This window comes from Malaya genurostris, chromosome 3, assembly GCF_030247185.1.
Source record: "Malaya genurostris strain Urasoe2022 chromosome 3, Malgen_1.1, whole genome shotgun sequence".
Taxonomy (NCBI): domain Eukaryota; kingdom Metazoa; phylum Arthropoda; class Insecta; order Diptera; family Culicidae; genus Malaya; species Malaya genurostris.
This window is the reverse complement of record NC_080572.1, coordinates 54,537,151-54,553,377: the sequence shown is the minus strand read 5'-3', so window position 1 is coordinate 54,553,377 and position 16,227 is coordinate 54,537,151. Positions and strand designations below refer to the sequence as shown.

General features: G+C 36.5%; 1 protein-coding gene and 1 long non-coding RNA gene across 2 annotated transcripts in view; both read right to left on the bottom strand.

Moving 5' to 3' along the window:
- The window catches only part of LOC131437138 (uncharacterized), a 489,986-nt gene that overhangs the window by 50,519 nt on the left and 423,240 nt on the right, over positions 1 to 16,227 (bottom strand). The window lies entirely within an intron of this gene.
- Positions 15,249 to 16,227, bottom strand: part of LOC131437140 (uncharacterized) — a 73,665-nt gene continuing 72,686 nt past the window's right edge. Inside the window, exon 3 of the long non-coding RNA XR_009230720.1 lies at positions 15,249 to 15,424. This is a non-coding gene — a long non-coding RNA (uncharacterized LOC131437140). The remainder of the gene's footprint in view (positions 15,425 to 16,227) is intronic.

The window sequence follows — 16,227 nt, the reverse complement described above, 5'->3', positions numbered from 1 at the left end:
GTATTAGGACATAGTTTTGCGAATATAACTATCGATGACGCTTGAGGCAAGATCATGCACACGCACTTCTATAGCACTGTCTTCCATATATACTGGAATGTTGTACTTGATATGTTCATGCTCCACATAGTGCACATTATTATTGTCTTTAGCGAATTGAATTGCATCCAACTCTTTATAAAAAACTAGATGTAAACAACATTATTTGTCTCATTGCATTGAAGTAAATGCACACATTTAATGTCAAAATGCATTTGCTCCTCAAGCAAACCTTCAAGTTCTCGTATCGATGGTCGAATTTTGCACTGCCTGAAATCAACAACAATTGTATTCTTTCGTTTCGGCGGTAGCTTTTGTTCGTTTGATTCACTCATTTCGAGGTCGTTCTATTGTTCACTACACAATACTGTACTTGGTTTCTTCTGTCCCGAACGTAAGCGGTTTTGTTTTATAGACTGACTTGGATGAGATGTGAAAGCGAACTGAGTGTTTGCTGATGTCGAAGCGGTAAGATTTTACCAAATAATATAAAATTTGTTTATTACAAGTTGAACGCAGTATAAAAAATTGATTTTCAATACAACTGCTCTTAACACAAACATGGAACCTGTAAAATAATCTACACATGAAAAATGATAATGCTACATATTGTAGAATAAATCTTTTGTGTTTTTGTAAATGAAAAATCGACAACGAACTGCATCTTTATGGTGAAACATGTACTCGTATGCCCGAAATTTTCAAGCGCCTTTGAATTAACGTGTTTTGATGATGGTACACCATTTTCTGTGAAAATAACAGTCTTTTATTTTTAATAAAAAATCATCAAGATGGTGTTTAAAATATGTGTTTTTTCAAACATTTTTAAAATTTTCAGACGATATTTATCAAAGTAATGTTTTATTGAACCTGAAAAATCTCGAAATGTATTTTTCTTGAATATTCTCCAATATGGCATCGATGGTAACAGTGAGTTGCATAGAAAATGGTTCACGCAATGTGATGATTTGTATAATCAAAATAACAGGAAACATTAATATGTTACCATTTCGGAAAGAAATGTTCTACTTTTTTTTATAAGTTTAAATCTTCTAGTTGTATTTTTCAACAATAGAGTATACACCCAAACCTCTATTTTCGTACCTTATATATGTTTATATGTATTAATATACGTACGCATGTTTGCAAATATTTATATTTCCTTCTTTTTTGTCTTGGCATTACATTCCTTTTGTGGAATTTGGCCTTTCTGTTTCAACACAGACTTCGCAGCTGATTCTTAGTGTACAGAATCATTGCATGGCTAGTACTATGGATCCTACTGACACTAAGAACCCTTCCAGGTCGGGGCTCGAACATACGACAACTGGCTTGTAAGACCAGCGTCCTATTAATATTTCCTAATGCATATAAATATTGGTAAAGTAAAAGTGATCATTTATATGTATAAATATATACACATATATGTAGATGGGTGAGTGTGTAAGCATACATACACAAATATATAAGGTTCGTAAATGGAGGTTTGAGTGTAGTCATTCGTCTCAGCGGGCCCGACTTTTGTGATACGCACTGTAGGTATTATTTGGGTAAGCTCATGTACTGGAGATGCAAAAACAAGTTGCTCAAGCGGTAATATATAACTATGAGAGTAACTATGATGAACTTAACTTTTCGTTCAATATCTTTAAAAAGTGATGTCAGGTCTGCTCATTTTTTTCGCGAGATGAAAGCCGAATACAAATTATCTGATTGATTTTTTGTTTTCATTGCGTATGTAATGCTGTATTTCTGCAACTTTTAAAAAAATATTCTCATGCCTGCAAGATTTGCGTTCATTTCAGACAGATAAATCTTGCACTACTTTTTTGCAAGTTTTGAATTTTATATAATCGTTTTTCTATACCTGAAGAACACTTCACACACTGACCTAAAAATTCACGAGGCAGCCAAAACTATGAGGACTCAGCTGAAATATGGTCGGCTTATCATTTTTTTGTTTTGCGAAGAGCATGTTTCTTCCACACGAGATTTCTAGCAATTTCGACGTATATTGACGATTATGACAGTCGTTTGGAAATTTTTTGATAAGTTGCACAATTGTTTTAGTTACTCCCGTTTTACATGACGATGTGAAATTTTTTTGCAGAACTTCTATAACTGCTAGTAAAACATGAACAAGTTGGTGATTTGCTGCCCAATTGTTTAGATATACTCAAAGTTGTTCTACTGTGTTTTTTTCGGTAGTATTGTGAAACTTAACAGTGACAAGTTCCACGACCGATTTCAAGAAATTGTTAAAAATCTTTCTGAACATGTCTAACATAAATACAAATTCTAAAACAATTGTAGAACATCTTGAAAGTTACATTTGCTACTTTGTTTGGTTTCTACTTTCAAATTCATGGTAGGCAAAACTGGGATGCGCATTTAAAGCGAATGCCAGAATAAGGAAATAAGAGATGGGGGATGTTTTTGCCTTTCTCATATAATATTACTATAAAATTATTCTGAATCATGACTGCAGAATCGATTTCACCTATGAACCTGAACTGAGCTTGATCCCAATTTGACTTCTGGTTCTGGATTTTCAGGGTGATTAGTGATGAAAATTTCAATTTCAAAAGTGTGTTTTTTTTTAAAGTAACAATGTAAGGAGGAACTGCTCAGAATAAATTTCCAGGTTCCACAGTTTATCAGTTGATAAGCAACATATAGACTTTGCCTATTTCGGTTCTTGTTTCGGGAATAGTCATCAAATAAAAATAAAATAAAACTCAGAAATAGATTAACCGATTTCCACAAATTTAAATTCAAATGAAATGTTTGATGGTCTTAAATGTTACGTTGATCCGAATACCACCTACGAAATTACAGAGCGAAGATTGTTGAACGTTGTTTTTAAAAGTGATTTTTAAAGTCGTATGTTCACGTATGTCTTGTTTTATTAAACGATCATCATTCTTGCTCCATGGCATCAGAATAATTTCCACAATTTATAAATTTTTTTATAAAGTTTAAAAAAATATTGGACTCAATGAGGACAGAGATAAAATACAAACATTCTGCGTTAAGTCTTAATACTCATTCCCGTCAAGTGATTTGAAACTATAACCAGAATTATATCATTGGGTCTCATTATGAGAGAGAAATGGACTAAAAATCATTCAATAACGATTGTGGTTAATAGGCCGATTTTCACCATGTTCCATTTGCGACAAATAGAAATCGTACTTGAAGAAAATAGACTCCACTTTGTTTCACAGTTCGGTCCTTTGAAGGACCTATAAATCGATCCCGGAGAACTATTCGATGAAAACAATGAACAATTTTCTTAATAATGTTATTTTTCACTCTCGTTGACTCCGACTTATTGGATGTAAACGTACAGTGACACGAATATTTGAAGAGAGACCTTTTACGCAGCTAGCAACGTTTTTCGGTAACACATGCAAGGCATTCGCGGAATAAGGGAGAATGCAGGTCAGTTTAAATCATTTTCATGAAAATTCGGCCTCGTTTTTTTTATTTAAATATTATTCATGAGACGGTGTGCGCTACCCGTTCTTAGTTCTAGTTTGTATATTATTGGTACACTCTGATTATTTAATCTTGCGGCTTTCGTTAGTTATTATTGCCGAGTAAGACAAATAAAAGAAAACAGAAAAACTACACTGGACTGCGCTATGGAGCTTCTCGAGCTGTTGGCGTGGGTCTACACAATTATTTTTCTACAGTATATTTAATAGGGCACACTGCTTTAGCTCTAAATTGCCGAGAGTAACCTACTCCACAGTTGTCTAAACTACTGTGTTAATTTTTGCCTTTCTCATATAGAGAGGTTATGCAATCACTGTGAAAACCAACTTTTGAACCGAGGCCCGGAGGGCCGAATGTCACATACCATTCGACTCAGTTCGTCGAAGACGCAAAATGTCTATGTGTCTGTATGTGCGTATGTGTGTAAGTAGCGTTTTTTTGCACTAACTATTCTCGGAGATGGTTGAACCGATTTTCAGAAACTTAGATTCAAATGAAAGGTCTTGTGGTCCCATAAAAAAATTCCTGAATATTATTTGGAACAGACTTCCGGTTCTGGAGTTATGGGGTAAAATGCGCAAAAAAATAAAAATATGTGCTGTTCTCATAGATGGCGCGAGCGATTTTCACAAACTTGATTTCAAATGAAAAGTATACGTAATTCCTGAATTTTATCCGGATCCGGAAATATAGGGCAAACTGTGTTAAAAATTTTCTACCATCACTGAAAGGGGTGAAAAACCGTAGAAAGTTTTCTAAATCGACCTCAAATCTTCTCCAATTGATAGTTTTTATCAGTAGACGGTCAAACAAACTGATTTCGATTATTCTTTTGAGAATCGAAGAAAATTATTTTGAAGAGTACCACAGTATTATATATGATAGTATGTTTGATATGAGAAAGGCATCATTACACCACTAGGTGGATTAAAACAGGTTTTGTTACTAATGCTCAAATAGCATTTTGTCTCACTCCAATTCATCGATTTATGGCTAAATTTTGCAGTTAACTCGAATTTCGTCCGATAAACGGAAATTATTGTTACTTTACCGGTTCTTCGATGTACGCTCAGAAATCGTACAACAGAAGAGATTATGATTTCACTTATTTTGAATAAAAAAGCCATACACGAAATTGACTGAATCCTGCAATCGCCAATAAAAGACACTGCAAGCTTTCCAAAATCAGCTACATCTCAACAGTAAAACAGTTTATTATCCGCAATCAAAAAACTTGCAATCCGCTCCCACAGCACCGGATTGAAACTGCCTGCTGCAGGTACACCGTATCACGACGCAGGTCGCAGTTCAGCATTTCGTGGTCACACGTTCCCAAATTGAAAGTGTCCGATTTCCGCCTTTCACCAGAGGTTGACTACTGGACTGGATTGGACTACCGATTGGGCTCACTCCAGGAATGCCTTTTAACAAACTGACGTAACGCGCTTTATCTGCGCATTATTTGCAGACTTACCAGTAAGTTCAATTAGTTGCATAGCATTCTGATATGGCAAGACGAGCTGTTATGTGTAGCCTGAATTGAATGCAAGTTCACCAGGGCACCGACGAATCACGCAACCTGCGCACCTGAAACCAATCCCACGATTCGACACACATCATCCTCTCCGAAGTTCGACCGCACAAGTGAGAGTAATGATAGTTGCTGCAACCGTCAGAGCACTTGCGCAGGCAGCAAAAACCCATCCCCTAATGATGCTTAATTATTTACAAACATCATAATTAAGTTGATCCGAAGTGGTAGCTACTTGCGCAGGCTTCCAGGCGCCACATCTGATTGCTACTACCATAGGAAGGGTTGTTGTGGTGCGATAGACGCGCATCGACATTTGTTGTTATGTCGGTCCGCATGCAAATGGGTGATTTTTTTTTGCTTCTTCGCTTTCGTGTAATACCACCCACCGAAGCTAGGGTGCGATTACCAGCACAGCCGCCAGGTAAGACTTATTTTCGACTGTCAATTTGTGGCGGAACTTTTCAGTTCCGCCTGTTGTGATTGGAAAGTTACAATTATAGTGAAATGGGCTGCCGGGATTTTTTTTACTGTAAACTGCAACCCGCGATTACAACCGACATTATAGATTCGTAGTTCGGATTTTTTGTCATTGTGATCTCTCACTGTACTGGTAATGGAACGTAGCACGTGAAACATTTGGGAGGACTTACGAATTATGAAAGATGGAAGAGTTTTCTAAAAAAAGGCAATAAATCCACAACGATTTTCTTGTAAATTTGAATGTGCGTTTGAGTGAAGCAATTTTCGATACAGTCCTGGTGATGGTTCTTTATGCTCAAATCACAGCATGCTGTGCGTTTGGCTGTCAGCTTTCGTTTGTTTACTTGTTTGTGCGGTTGAAATTCTGCGTTTCCAAAATGTCGCGTATTGAAAGGAAGTGAAAATTAAGGTTCTGGACACATGGCTAAGTGAGAAGGGTATTACTATGCGAACATTGGCGAATCGGTTTGAAATGCATCATGCCAGTGGTAAAACCATCATTAATAAGTTTGGAGAACACTATTCGTTGGATGAGCTACCAGGAAGAGGCTGAAAACCCGGTTCTTTCAACCCGAAACTGGGCCAGAAAGTGGTATCTCTAATCATGAAGAACAAATCAATGTCAATGTGTGATTTGGCCAAAAAAGCAGGAACGAGTGTCGGAATGATCCAGCGTATCAAGAGGCGAAATCACCTGAAGACCAACAAGAAGCGTAAAATCTCAAAACAAAGTGTAGAACAGAAAAAGCGAGCAGCAAAAAGGGCCCGGAAATTGTATTCGCGTCTTTTGCAGTGTCCGGATGCATGCGTTTTGATGGACGATGAGACTTATGTAAAGGAGGACTCAAAAACCCTTCCAGGTCCACAATACTTTACTGTCGTCATTGGGGAGGATGTGAGCGATGCGGACAGGTCGATACAAGTGGAGAAATTCGGTCGAAATGTACTGGTATGGCAAGCAATATGTTCCTGTGGTTTGAAGTCAACCATTTTTGACACTACCGGAACTATAAATGAAGAAATCTATCGATCTAAGTATCTCTAGAAGAGATTGCTGCCTTTATATAAGAAGCATAGTACACCTCCACTGTTTTAGCCGGATTTAGCGTCGGCTCACTATGCCAAAACCACACTCAATTGGCTTGCGGAAAAGGGTATAAATTTCGTTGAGAAAAATATCAATCCATTAAATTGCCCTCAGCTTGGACCCATCGAACGTTACTGGGCATTCGTGAAGAGGGTCTTCAAGAAGACTGGCAAGGCAGCTGGGAACATGCAGGAGTTCAAAAAAATTTGGGCTCAAGCGTCCAAAAAAATGCGATGCAACACTTGTCCGGAACTTGATGAAGAGCGTTCGATCAAAATTACGAAAATTCGCGAAGGAATATATATCTTAAATTTCATCCGGTTTTCATTATGCTCAAGTTTAACCTCGTACAATAAAGGATCAATTTTTAGCTTGAACAAAATATCGTTTTTTATCATAATTTGAAAGAAAAACCGGGAGTCTGTACCGATTCCATTGATTGAATTGTTTGATTGGAGCTTCCCATGTAAATCTTGGATGCACCTTAATTACTCGAAATTATCAAATCTACCCTCATGAAGTCGACCGAGAAAATGTAGTAACGGATATTACTTCCATCAAGAGGATAACAATTCTGTTTTCCGATTTATTGATTATTTTATAGTCGAATTTCTTAATTTTATAGTTAACTCGAATTTCTTTCGGTTCGTTGAAATTCTCTAACATTTACCGTATCTACCGGAATCGTACAACAGAAGAGATTAAGGTTTCACTTAAGGTGGAATGGAGCGGAATGCGCGCGTCGCGTTTTTAACCAATTATTAAAAACTAAACCGATTTTCGAAAAGCTAAAAGCACTTAAGTTTTCTCAATTAAATTTGTCAAAACTAAGTGTTTTTAGAATTTTGAAATTTTGCGTTGCCGAGCCGTAATTGATTTTTGAAATGTATAAACTGGTAACTGTGCCGTTCCACGGGGATGATTTTAGAAATGACCGCACGAATCTTGTTATACCGTTTTACCCCAATTTATTTCATAAGTCGTATTTCTGGTTAAACTTTCTCTCGCATACCGAAAGCAGGTTGATTGCGGTTGATGAAAATCGATTGATATTACGAAGAAAGACCTGGAAATAGGATTACAAATGAATTCAATGATCGCACGAATCTTTTTATACCGTTTTACCCCAAATTATCCTTTAACTGAATCTAAAGATTTTGCTCCACATTGAATTCATTTGTAATCCTATTTTCAGGTCTTTCTTCGTAATATCAATCGATTTCCGTCAACCGCAATGAGCCTGCTTTCGGTATGTGAAAGAAAGTTTAACCAGAAATACGACCTATGAATTAAATTGGGGTTAAACGGGTTAAACAGGCTAGTACTGTCATTCCCATTGTGTTTAATTGGATCACAAATGTTTTGCACGTAATATGAACCAATATTGGTGGGCCATACTGGATCTGCTTCGGGATTGTAAATTTGAATTCAACACAAAATTATATTTGTCGGAAAATTGGGGTAAAACGATGTAGCACGAAGCATGCGATCATGAACACTATCTATAAATTATTATTTGAGGTTATATGCGAAACATAGAACTGTCTTGTTTAACTAAAATTGGTCCAAACACCGATCAGTAGAACTTTTTTTTTCTGTAAATTCACGGAAGAAGATGACTGGGGGTAAAACAGAATACAGTTATTTGCGGTCAATCTTATTAAAAACAATCCATTTATCTAACTTATGAGCATGTCAGGAATACCTTCCGATTGGTGGAATTGAATTTTTTCCTGAGTTTCACAGTTAGTTTTCAAAGTAAAGTCAGAAAAAAAGAGGAATTGGAGCATAACGGGCATGATAGTGAATTTTGCGGATCTTCTAACTATCATAAATCGATTCTACAGAAAAACTTGCATAATAAATACTAATTTTGAAAATATTTGCTCATGTTTTCATAAAATTATTGAGCAAAGTCGCGTTTTTGATCGGATTTCCCCACTGTGCATTGGGTTGTTTGTTGAAATAGAAACGAGTTGAATACAATAAAATGGGTATTGTAAGAAATCGTTTATTTTCTAAGTAACTGTCTTTTATAACGTTAGTAATGTCCAAGTCTGTTGAGTTCAATACATTGAAGTTGCTGAACTAATAATGCAATAACTATTTCACAAATAGTACTGTTGTTGTACCGACTGACTAACAGCCGGCTGTAATTAATTTTCTGATACGGATTTATTTTTATTTGCTATACAAGGCTACGAGTGTCGGAAGAAAAAAAAATGCATAATGAAGTGTTCTATTGGGGAACTTAAAAAAACCTGTTTTAATCCTAGTGTTTCTCTTCGATTTTTGAAAGAAACCAAGAAATTGTTTGTGCATTAACTATTATAAAATACAGAATGAAACAGTGCTTTGCTCGCGTAGGTAATTCATAATAAAACGAAGAAACACTATTATATGCACTTCCGGCACCGGAACTCGAAAACCGGTATAATCGAAATCGATTCGTACGCCCACCAACTAACATGACAAATAAACTCTACTAGTTTCAATTCGAATTTTGAAGATTTTATACAATTTTGCCATTGTACTCTAAACGACGATTTCAATTTTTGTTGAATCCGAAAAAATGCAGAAATTTTCGGTAGGACCATAAAACCTTCCAGTTGACCCTAAGATTGGGGATAACTGGTTTACAACGTTTTTTACGCCTTTTGTTTCGCTAGTTTAAATGACGGTGTATAATATTTAACTCACTTTACCCTATAACTCCGAAACCGAAAGTCGGATCCTTATAAAATTCAAGAATTCTTTATGGGACCGTGAGACCTTTCATTTTAATCTAAGCTTGTGGAAATCGGTCAAACCATCGCTGAGAAAAGTGAGCGAAATCCATTTTGGTAGATATGACCACTATTTTCGGTGCTTCCGGAACCGGAGACCGGAAACCAGGATTGCCGGAGTCGGTTTGTTTAGTTGCTTACTGTTAATGACTATCAATTTGTGTAGTTTTGAGACCAGTTTAGAAAAAAATTTACGTTTTTTGTTCCGCTGATTTAAGTGACGGTGTACAATATTGAACACACTTTATCCTATAACTCCGGAGCCGGAAGTCGAATCCGGATGAAATTCAGGAATTTCGTATGGAATCGAAAGACCTTCCATTTGAATCTAAGTTTGCAAAATCGGTTAACCCATCTCTGAGAAAACCTAGTGAGATTTTTTTTTTTTTTTAATTGCCCACCACACTCCCCCACACCAAAAAGCTCAACAAGGAGCCCCCTGGTAATGGACGCAACAAATCTCAGTTCATTAACACTGGCAAAATTTTAATACTAACAAAGAAAAACAAGAAGAACTGAGATTAAAACAATTTATTCTAAGATGTGCAATTAACTAATTAATTGGTGTGGAATCCCAGTGGAAATAAGTTTCCTTTTAAGGGATCCACGTTTAATATCTAACATTGAATAATATAATACTGTTGACGTTTAACTAACATTGATATACAGATAGATTACGATTGTTTAAACTTTAAGCTTATTGTATAAAAATTTCATTCAGTCTTTGTCTAAAGTAGTGCTTCAATCTAGATCTAAATATGGTACGGATGTTGATTTGTTGTATGTCAAGAGGAAGTGCATTAAACTTTGTAGGACCAACAAACAGAATACGCCTTTGACCCAGAGTTGTGGTTGTTCGAATGCGTTGCAAGTTGCCATTACGGCGCGTCGCGTACGAATGGTTTGGAGTTGAAAACTGTATGTTACGATGTGTCGTGGCATGCAAGGTGTCATGAACGAACAACAAGGTTTGCATGTCACATAAGTAAGCTATTGGTAGAGCATTATGAGCTTGGTCGGAGTACAATGAAAACGTAGAGAACAGCAGAGGTCTATTAAAAATAGTTTTAAGACACCTATTCTGAAGAGTTTGTAATTTTTTCAGATGAGAGCTAGCTGCACGGCCCCAGACCGATACAAGATAATTAAGTTGTGAGTGAATATAAGCATAGTAGTAGCTCAAAAGTGCACGCCGAGGAACATATGATCGCACTCTCCACATGATACCACAGGAAGATGCGACACGCTTTTCAACAAAACTTATATGATGAGTCCAAGATAACGTAGGGTCAAGATGAATGCCCAGGTATTTAAAGCATTTTACATTTTCAATCACGTAATCTGTTAACTTCGGGTTGTCATGAATTGGTAACACTTTTCGCATGGAACGAAAAACCATATATTTCGTTTTGAGTAAATTCAATGACAATAAATTAGCGTTGAAATATTTGTCAAGGACATCTAGGTCACTGTTCATCGAGCTTATAATGGTACTGATGTTATGATGGGGATAGAATAAGGCTGTATCATCGGCAAAGAGTCTTGGAGTACCGTTAAGATTCAAGTTGCCTAAATCATTTATGTATAAGAGAAATAATAAAGGTCCTATATTACTACCTTGTGGTACACCAATTTTCGTAGGAGCGAGGTTGCTACGTTCCCCATCAATGGATACAAATTGTTGCCTATTTGCCAAGTAACTACGAATAACGCTGTTTGCAATGCCTCTGATACCATAACATTCGAGCTTTTCGAGTAAAATCGTGTGGTTTAACGTGTCAAAAGCTTTTTTAAGGTCAAGAAACAAGGCACCGACAATATTCTTACGATCTATTTCACTCATTATCTTGTCAACTAGTTCTATAATAGCAGTTTGTGTGCCAGAACCTTGTCTAAAACCGTATTGAAATTGGTAGAAGACGCTATGTTTATTTAAAAAGTCAAGCAATCTGGTGACTAATAGTTTTTCAAAAATTTTGTTAAAGACGGATAATGTAGATATGGGACGATAATTATTACAATCACAACGATTACCGGACTTAAATATAGGAATGACTTTAGAGATTTTTAGACAATCGGGATAATAACCGGACAGAATAATTTCATTAAAACATTTAGAGAGAATCCTAGGAAACGTTGTACAATTTTCTTTTAGTAAACTAGCTGATATACCATCGGAACCACTGCCTTTGTTATTATCTAAGCTGTGTATCAGCAATGTAACTTCGGCGATTGACGAGGGACGTAAAAATATTGAGTCACGAACACAAAGAACATTGCTTAAAGGATTAATGCTAGTATTAGTTGAAATATTATTTGCTAGTTTTTGTCCAATGCTAGAGAAATAGTCATTAAAGGTCTGACATATTTCTTTACAATCAACAATTCTTCTACCATTTTCTATGAGGTTTATCTTATCGTTTTTCTTGGTTAAGCCGAATGAGTTTTTCAAATTTTTCCAAAATTTTGAGTGAGGTATATTGGTAAGCAAGTTTTCGTAAAACAATTGTTTACTCTTTTTTTTCAAAGTATCAACTTTTTTAGAGATATGTAGAAGCATTTGCTTGAGATGTAAATCTGTCGGATTACTTTTGACGCGCTGAAGATAGTTACTCTTTATTTTTATCAGAGTCCAAAGGTCAAAAGACATCCAAGGACAGTAAGAACCCTTCACTTTGATAGTTTTTGTTACTGTTCTGCTATAACGCTCAAGTAAGTGATTGTATGTATACATTATTGATTGAAGTATAGATTCTGCATTTTCATTTATATCAATACTGTTCATAAAATTTGAAAATTCGCGATTAATTTGACGACGATTAATGACCTTTTTTGTCAGTAACATTGGATCCTTTTCAACAAAAAGCTCAATAGTTGATAATACTTGTGAATGATCACTAAGGTTATTAAAAATAGTGTCATTTCGTACTCGATTTACGTCGTCAAGTTTACATAAAACATGGTCAAGTATGTTGTTACTAGTTGGTCTGGTAGGAAAACAGTTTGTACAAATAAAACTGTAAGAACCCAACAGTGCCCTATATCTTGTCACAATGTTGTGGTTAATCATATTAACTGGGACATTCACATCACCTACAATAAAGCACGAACGTTTAGGTTGGACTTCATACATTAAGCTTTCTAAATATACAAAAAAATCATTAAAGTCTAAACTGGGCGGGCGATATACTCCATGAACATCATAAAACTGTCCTTTGACACACAGTTCAATGTGTATGTGATGGAACCCATCAAGAGTATGAACTTTAATAAGTCTATGTTGAATGTTTTGTTTCACGTATACAGCTAAACCACCACTAGAGTGATTCCTGCAAGCAAAATAGGCTCTATATTGTGGTATTTCGTGAAGGATGCAGTTTTCGTTTTTAAGCCATGTCTCTCCAATAACGATAACGTCTATAGAAGTTTTACAATTTTCTAGGTCCTGTAGAATTACGTCAAACTTGGACAGTTCATTTATACCTCTAACATTCCACTGTAAAATTTTTAACGTTTGTTTATCATTACTAACGTAGCTATCATTGAAATTATAAATATTGTCGTGGGAGAAGTTTTTCTGATTTGTGTTGTCCATTTAATTAATTAAAATATAAAAGTAAAAAAAAAAGAGTTAAAAAAGTTAAAAAGTTGTAGATTATTTGACACTTACACACACACACAGCCATTGCTCAGCTCGATGAACTGAGTCGAATGGTATGTGACACTTAGCCCTCCGGGCCAATTTTTATTAGTCGGTTTTTTAAGTGATTACATAATCTGTCTATATGAGAAAGGCAAATATAAGACAATAGTTATGAAATACGACTTTATGATCTAAGATTTTTTCGAGTAATAACATGAAATTTAAATCTTTTGAAATATTGTGTCTTACTGACAATATCAAACAACACTTCATTACAATGGGTTGAGTTATATACAAAAAATAAACAGAACGACTAGTAAATAAGGTGGCCTGTCTTATACGATTAGCTACTTTATTATATATTATACTTTATCAATTTACTACCCAATAATAGCTTTCGAACGAGTCTAACACCCATACGTTTTTCTGATCTCGTCCAGCAGAGCCGACTAGTGATATGACATTTAGCCTGACTGACGTAGTAGTAGTACAAATTAGGACAAGTGTAAAGGACCGGTTCAATTTAACCGTACTTTAAGCTATGTTTTACATTTGGTAAAACGATTTCCTCAGATAGAAAAAAACTGCTTTCTCGAGTCACACTACTGTGGTAATTTTTTCGCAATTTTTATTTCTACTATTTCACTCTTTAGCCTTTTCCAGCATGTTTTATCGTTTGGTACAGATAAAAGTTATAACATTCAAACCATTGTGAATATCAAGTATTGAAAAAAACTAAATTTTTCAGTCATGAGATTGACGGAAAAGCTTGATGCTTCGCACGCCCCAACTTGAGCGATGTGGTTCAATCTTCCAACAATTACAATTCGTTACAGATGCAAGTCGTCCATCAACCGTTATGTGGGCTGCATATTCGTTTCGGCACATTACCGTAGAGTGCCGTTATATTCGCCTTCAAACTGCATCAATCGCAGTAAATGCAGGTACAGACCACCACCCGAACCGCCCAACCGGTGTGGTTTCTCCGTTGCGTTGCGAGCGAGGGCACACCGAATGACATAATTGCGAATTCGCCGATGATCGCCACTACTTTTTCCGGGCCGCAAAAATGATGATCGCGTGTAGAGCATCCGAACAACTTTTCTGCTGCTGCTGCTGTGGTTGTTGTTTGATGTGGATGAAAATCGTGAGCTTGTCTGTGTACCGCAACACGGGGGGGCACTTAACAGACTACCACCGAATGACGGTTGTTCATTGGAGTGGCCCAGGCGACGTGACGACCCCGGGAAACGAAGACTCTGGCGTTGGCGTTTTGGACTTGAGATTGAGGATCCGCGGAAAATTTTTAATGTAAATAACGGACAAATCGCGGAACGTAATTAAAGCTGTCAAAATTGTATCATGTTCAGGCCAGTTTGCAGTTTTTTTCCGATTCCGTGGCTCTGTATATTTGTCGCTGTCTTGCTTCAGGTGGGATTTAGGTACCGTTTCAGGCGAACGGTTTGTGTTTGGTTGCCTGCTGTCTGAAACGGGTGACTGATTTCGGGTGAAATTTCACTCCGTAGCAAAAAGGTTTCCTGCATTGCGATTGACAGAACAACCACTCATCGAAACGGGGCTACAGACGAGATAGGCATAATAATTAAAAAAAAATTGTTCAATTACAGAACAAAATCTGCTAAATTGACCCCTGAAATAAATGCCTTAACTAGTGCCAAAAATGCAAACTCCATTAATTCAGAACTTATACTGTTATTCAATCACGCTCCGGTTGACTAAAATTTCATTCCGAAGCTAACGCAAAATAATGCAACGAGAAACTCATAATTGAACCGATTAATTCCAAGATACGAGAAAACGTGATAAGATTGCCATCGCACCGCTCGACTCCATACTAGGAGATTTGGCGCTATTTCTGATAGACCACTAGATGTGGCGCCTGGCAAAGGTCATCTTCAGGAAGCGTTCATGATCGATCGTTGGATGATTGACTGCTGGAGCCTACCGAAGTTAGCTTAAAAGTCAACGACGCTTCTAGGCACAGTGATCCAAGCACGATTATATAAACAACAACTTTTTCATCGGATCAGCGCGCGTCACTAGAAGATTGTGAAGTTAATGAAGTAAACCAATGACATCCTAGACTAAATTATGATCTACGTGTGATGATTGAATAATTATATGTTCTAGTTTGTGGGTGTATTTTTTTTTGTTATGAGTAAAAACTTGCCCCTTGACGCACGTATTTCCCATAATTATGTAGACCAGTTCAGATGTCTTAGGATAAACTTCTCAAACCGAACGAGAGAGCGAAAAAATGAAGGTCATTCGCTGATCGAAACACGCGCCTAGCTGTCAGAGCTGATGTTATTTCACCTGGATGGAAGACTCACCTGAAACAATAAAGAGGTAAAGAAAAATTAAACATTAGTTGAAAAACAAAAACAGCTTCGCTTATTGCTTAGTGCTGATGATTGTGGAATCGTTTGAAGAGGTAATAAAACATGCCTCGGTTTTGTTGTTATTTCGCTGACATTGCTCCTACTGCATATTGGCAAATAGCAAGGTTTCTGTTTTAGTTTCCATTTGGCAATGTTTGCAAGTGGAGTGAAAAAAAAACCAACAAATGGATAAAATGAGTTCGCTGAGTAATGTTGATGACTTTTCTGCGTGTCTGTCTTATAAGGTATCAAAAACATGCTAGGGAGCGAAGGTAAAAAGTTGTGTAGCTGGTTGCGGGTCCATCAGCTAGAAAAATATCCAATAGCTTGGAGAAAAATGCAATGTTCCAATTTGTCATTATAGTAATTTTGTGTACCCAATTCTTAAAAAAAGAAAAGTTTTGAGAAGGCTAGTTTTGCTACTTGTTCATATATTATTTCTACACGTACCAAGGACATAATTTTCAGCTTGAACTGATTGAGAAAGCTGGGAATATCTATATCTATATGCGTGTAAAAAAATTACTCTTTATTATATTAGCCCGGTCCGAAACGAATGCCACATATTTTTACCTATAATTCAAGTTGAAGACCTTTCTTCCCGTTAATGCTACTGTTGAATTCTATCCGAATTTAAGTTCTGGTTCTGGAATTATAGATGATAGAGTAAAGTCCGCTAGAACATTCCGATTTCAGTCACAACGCAAAAGCAAAGAAACCCGCCAAAAACCGCACCACTCCGCATCAATTTTGAG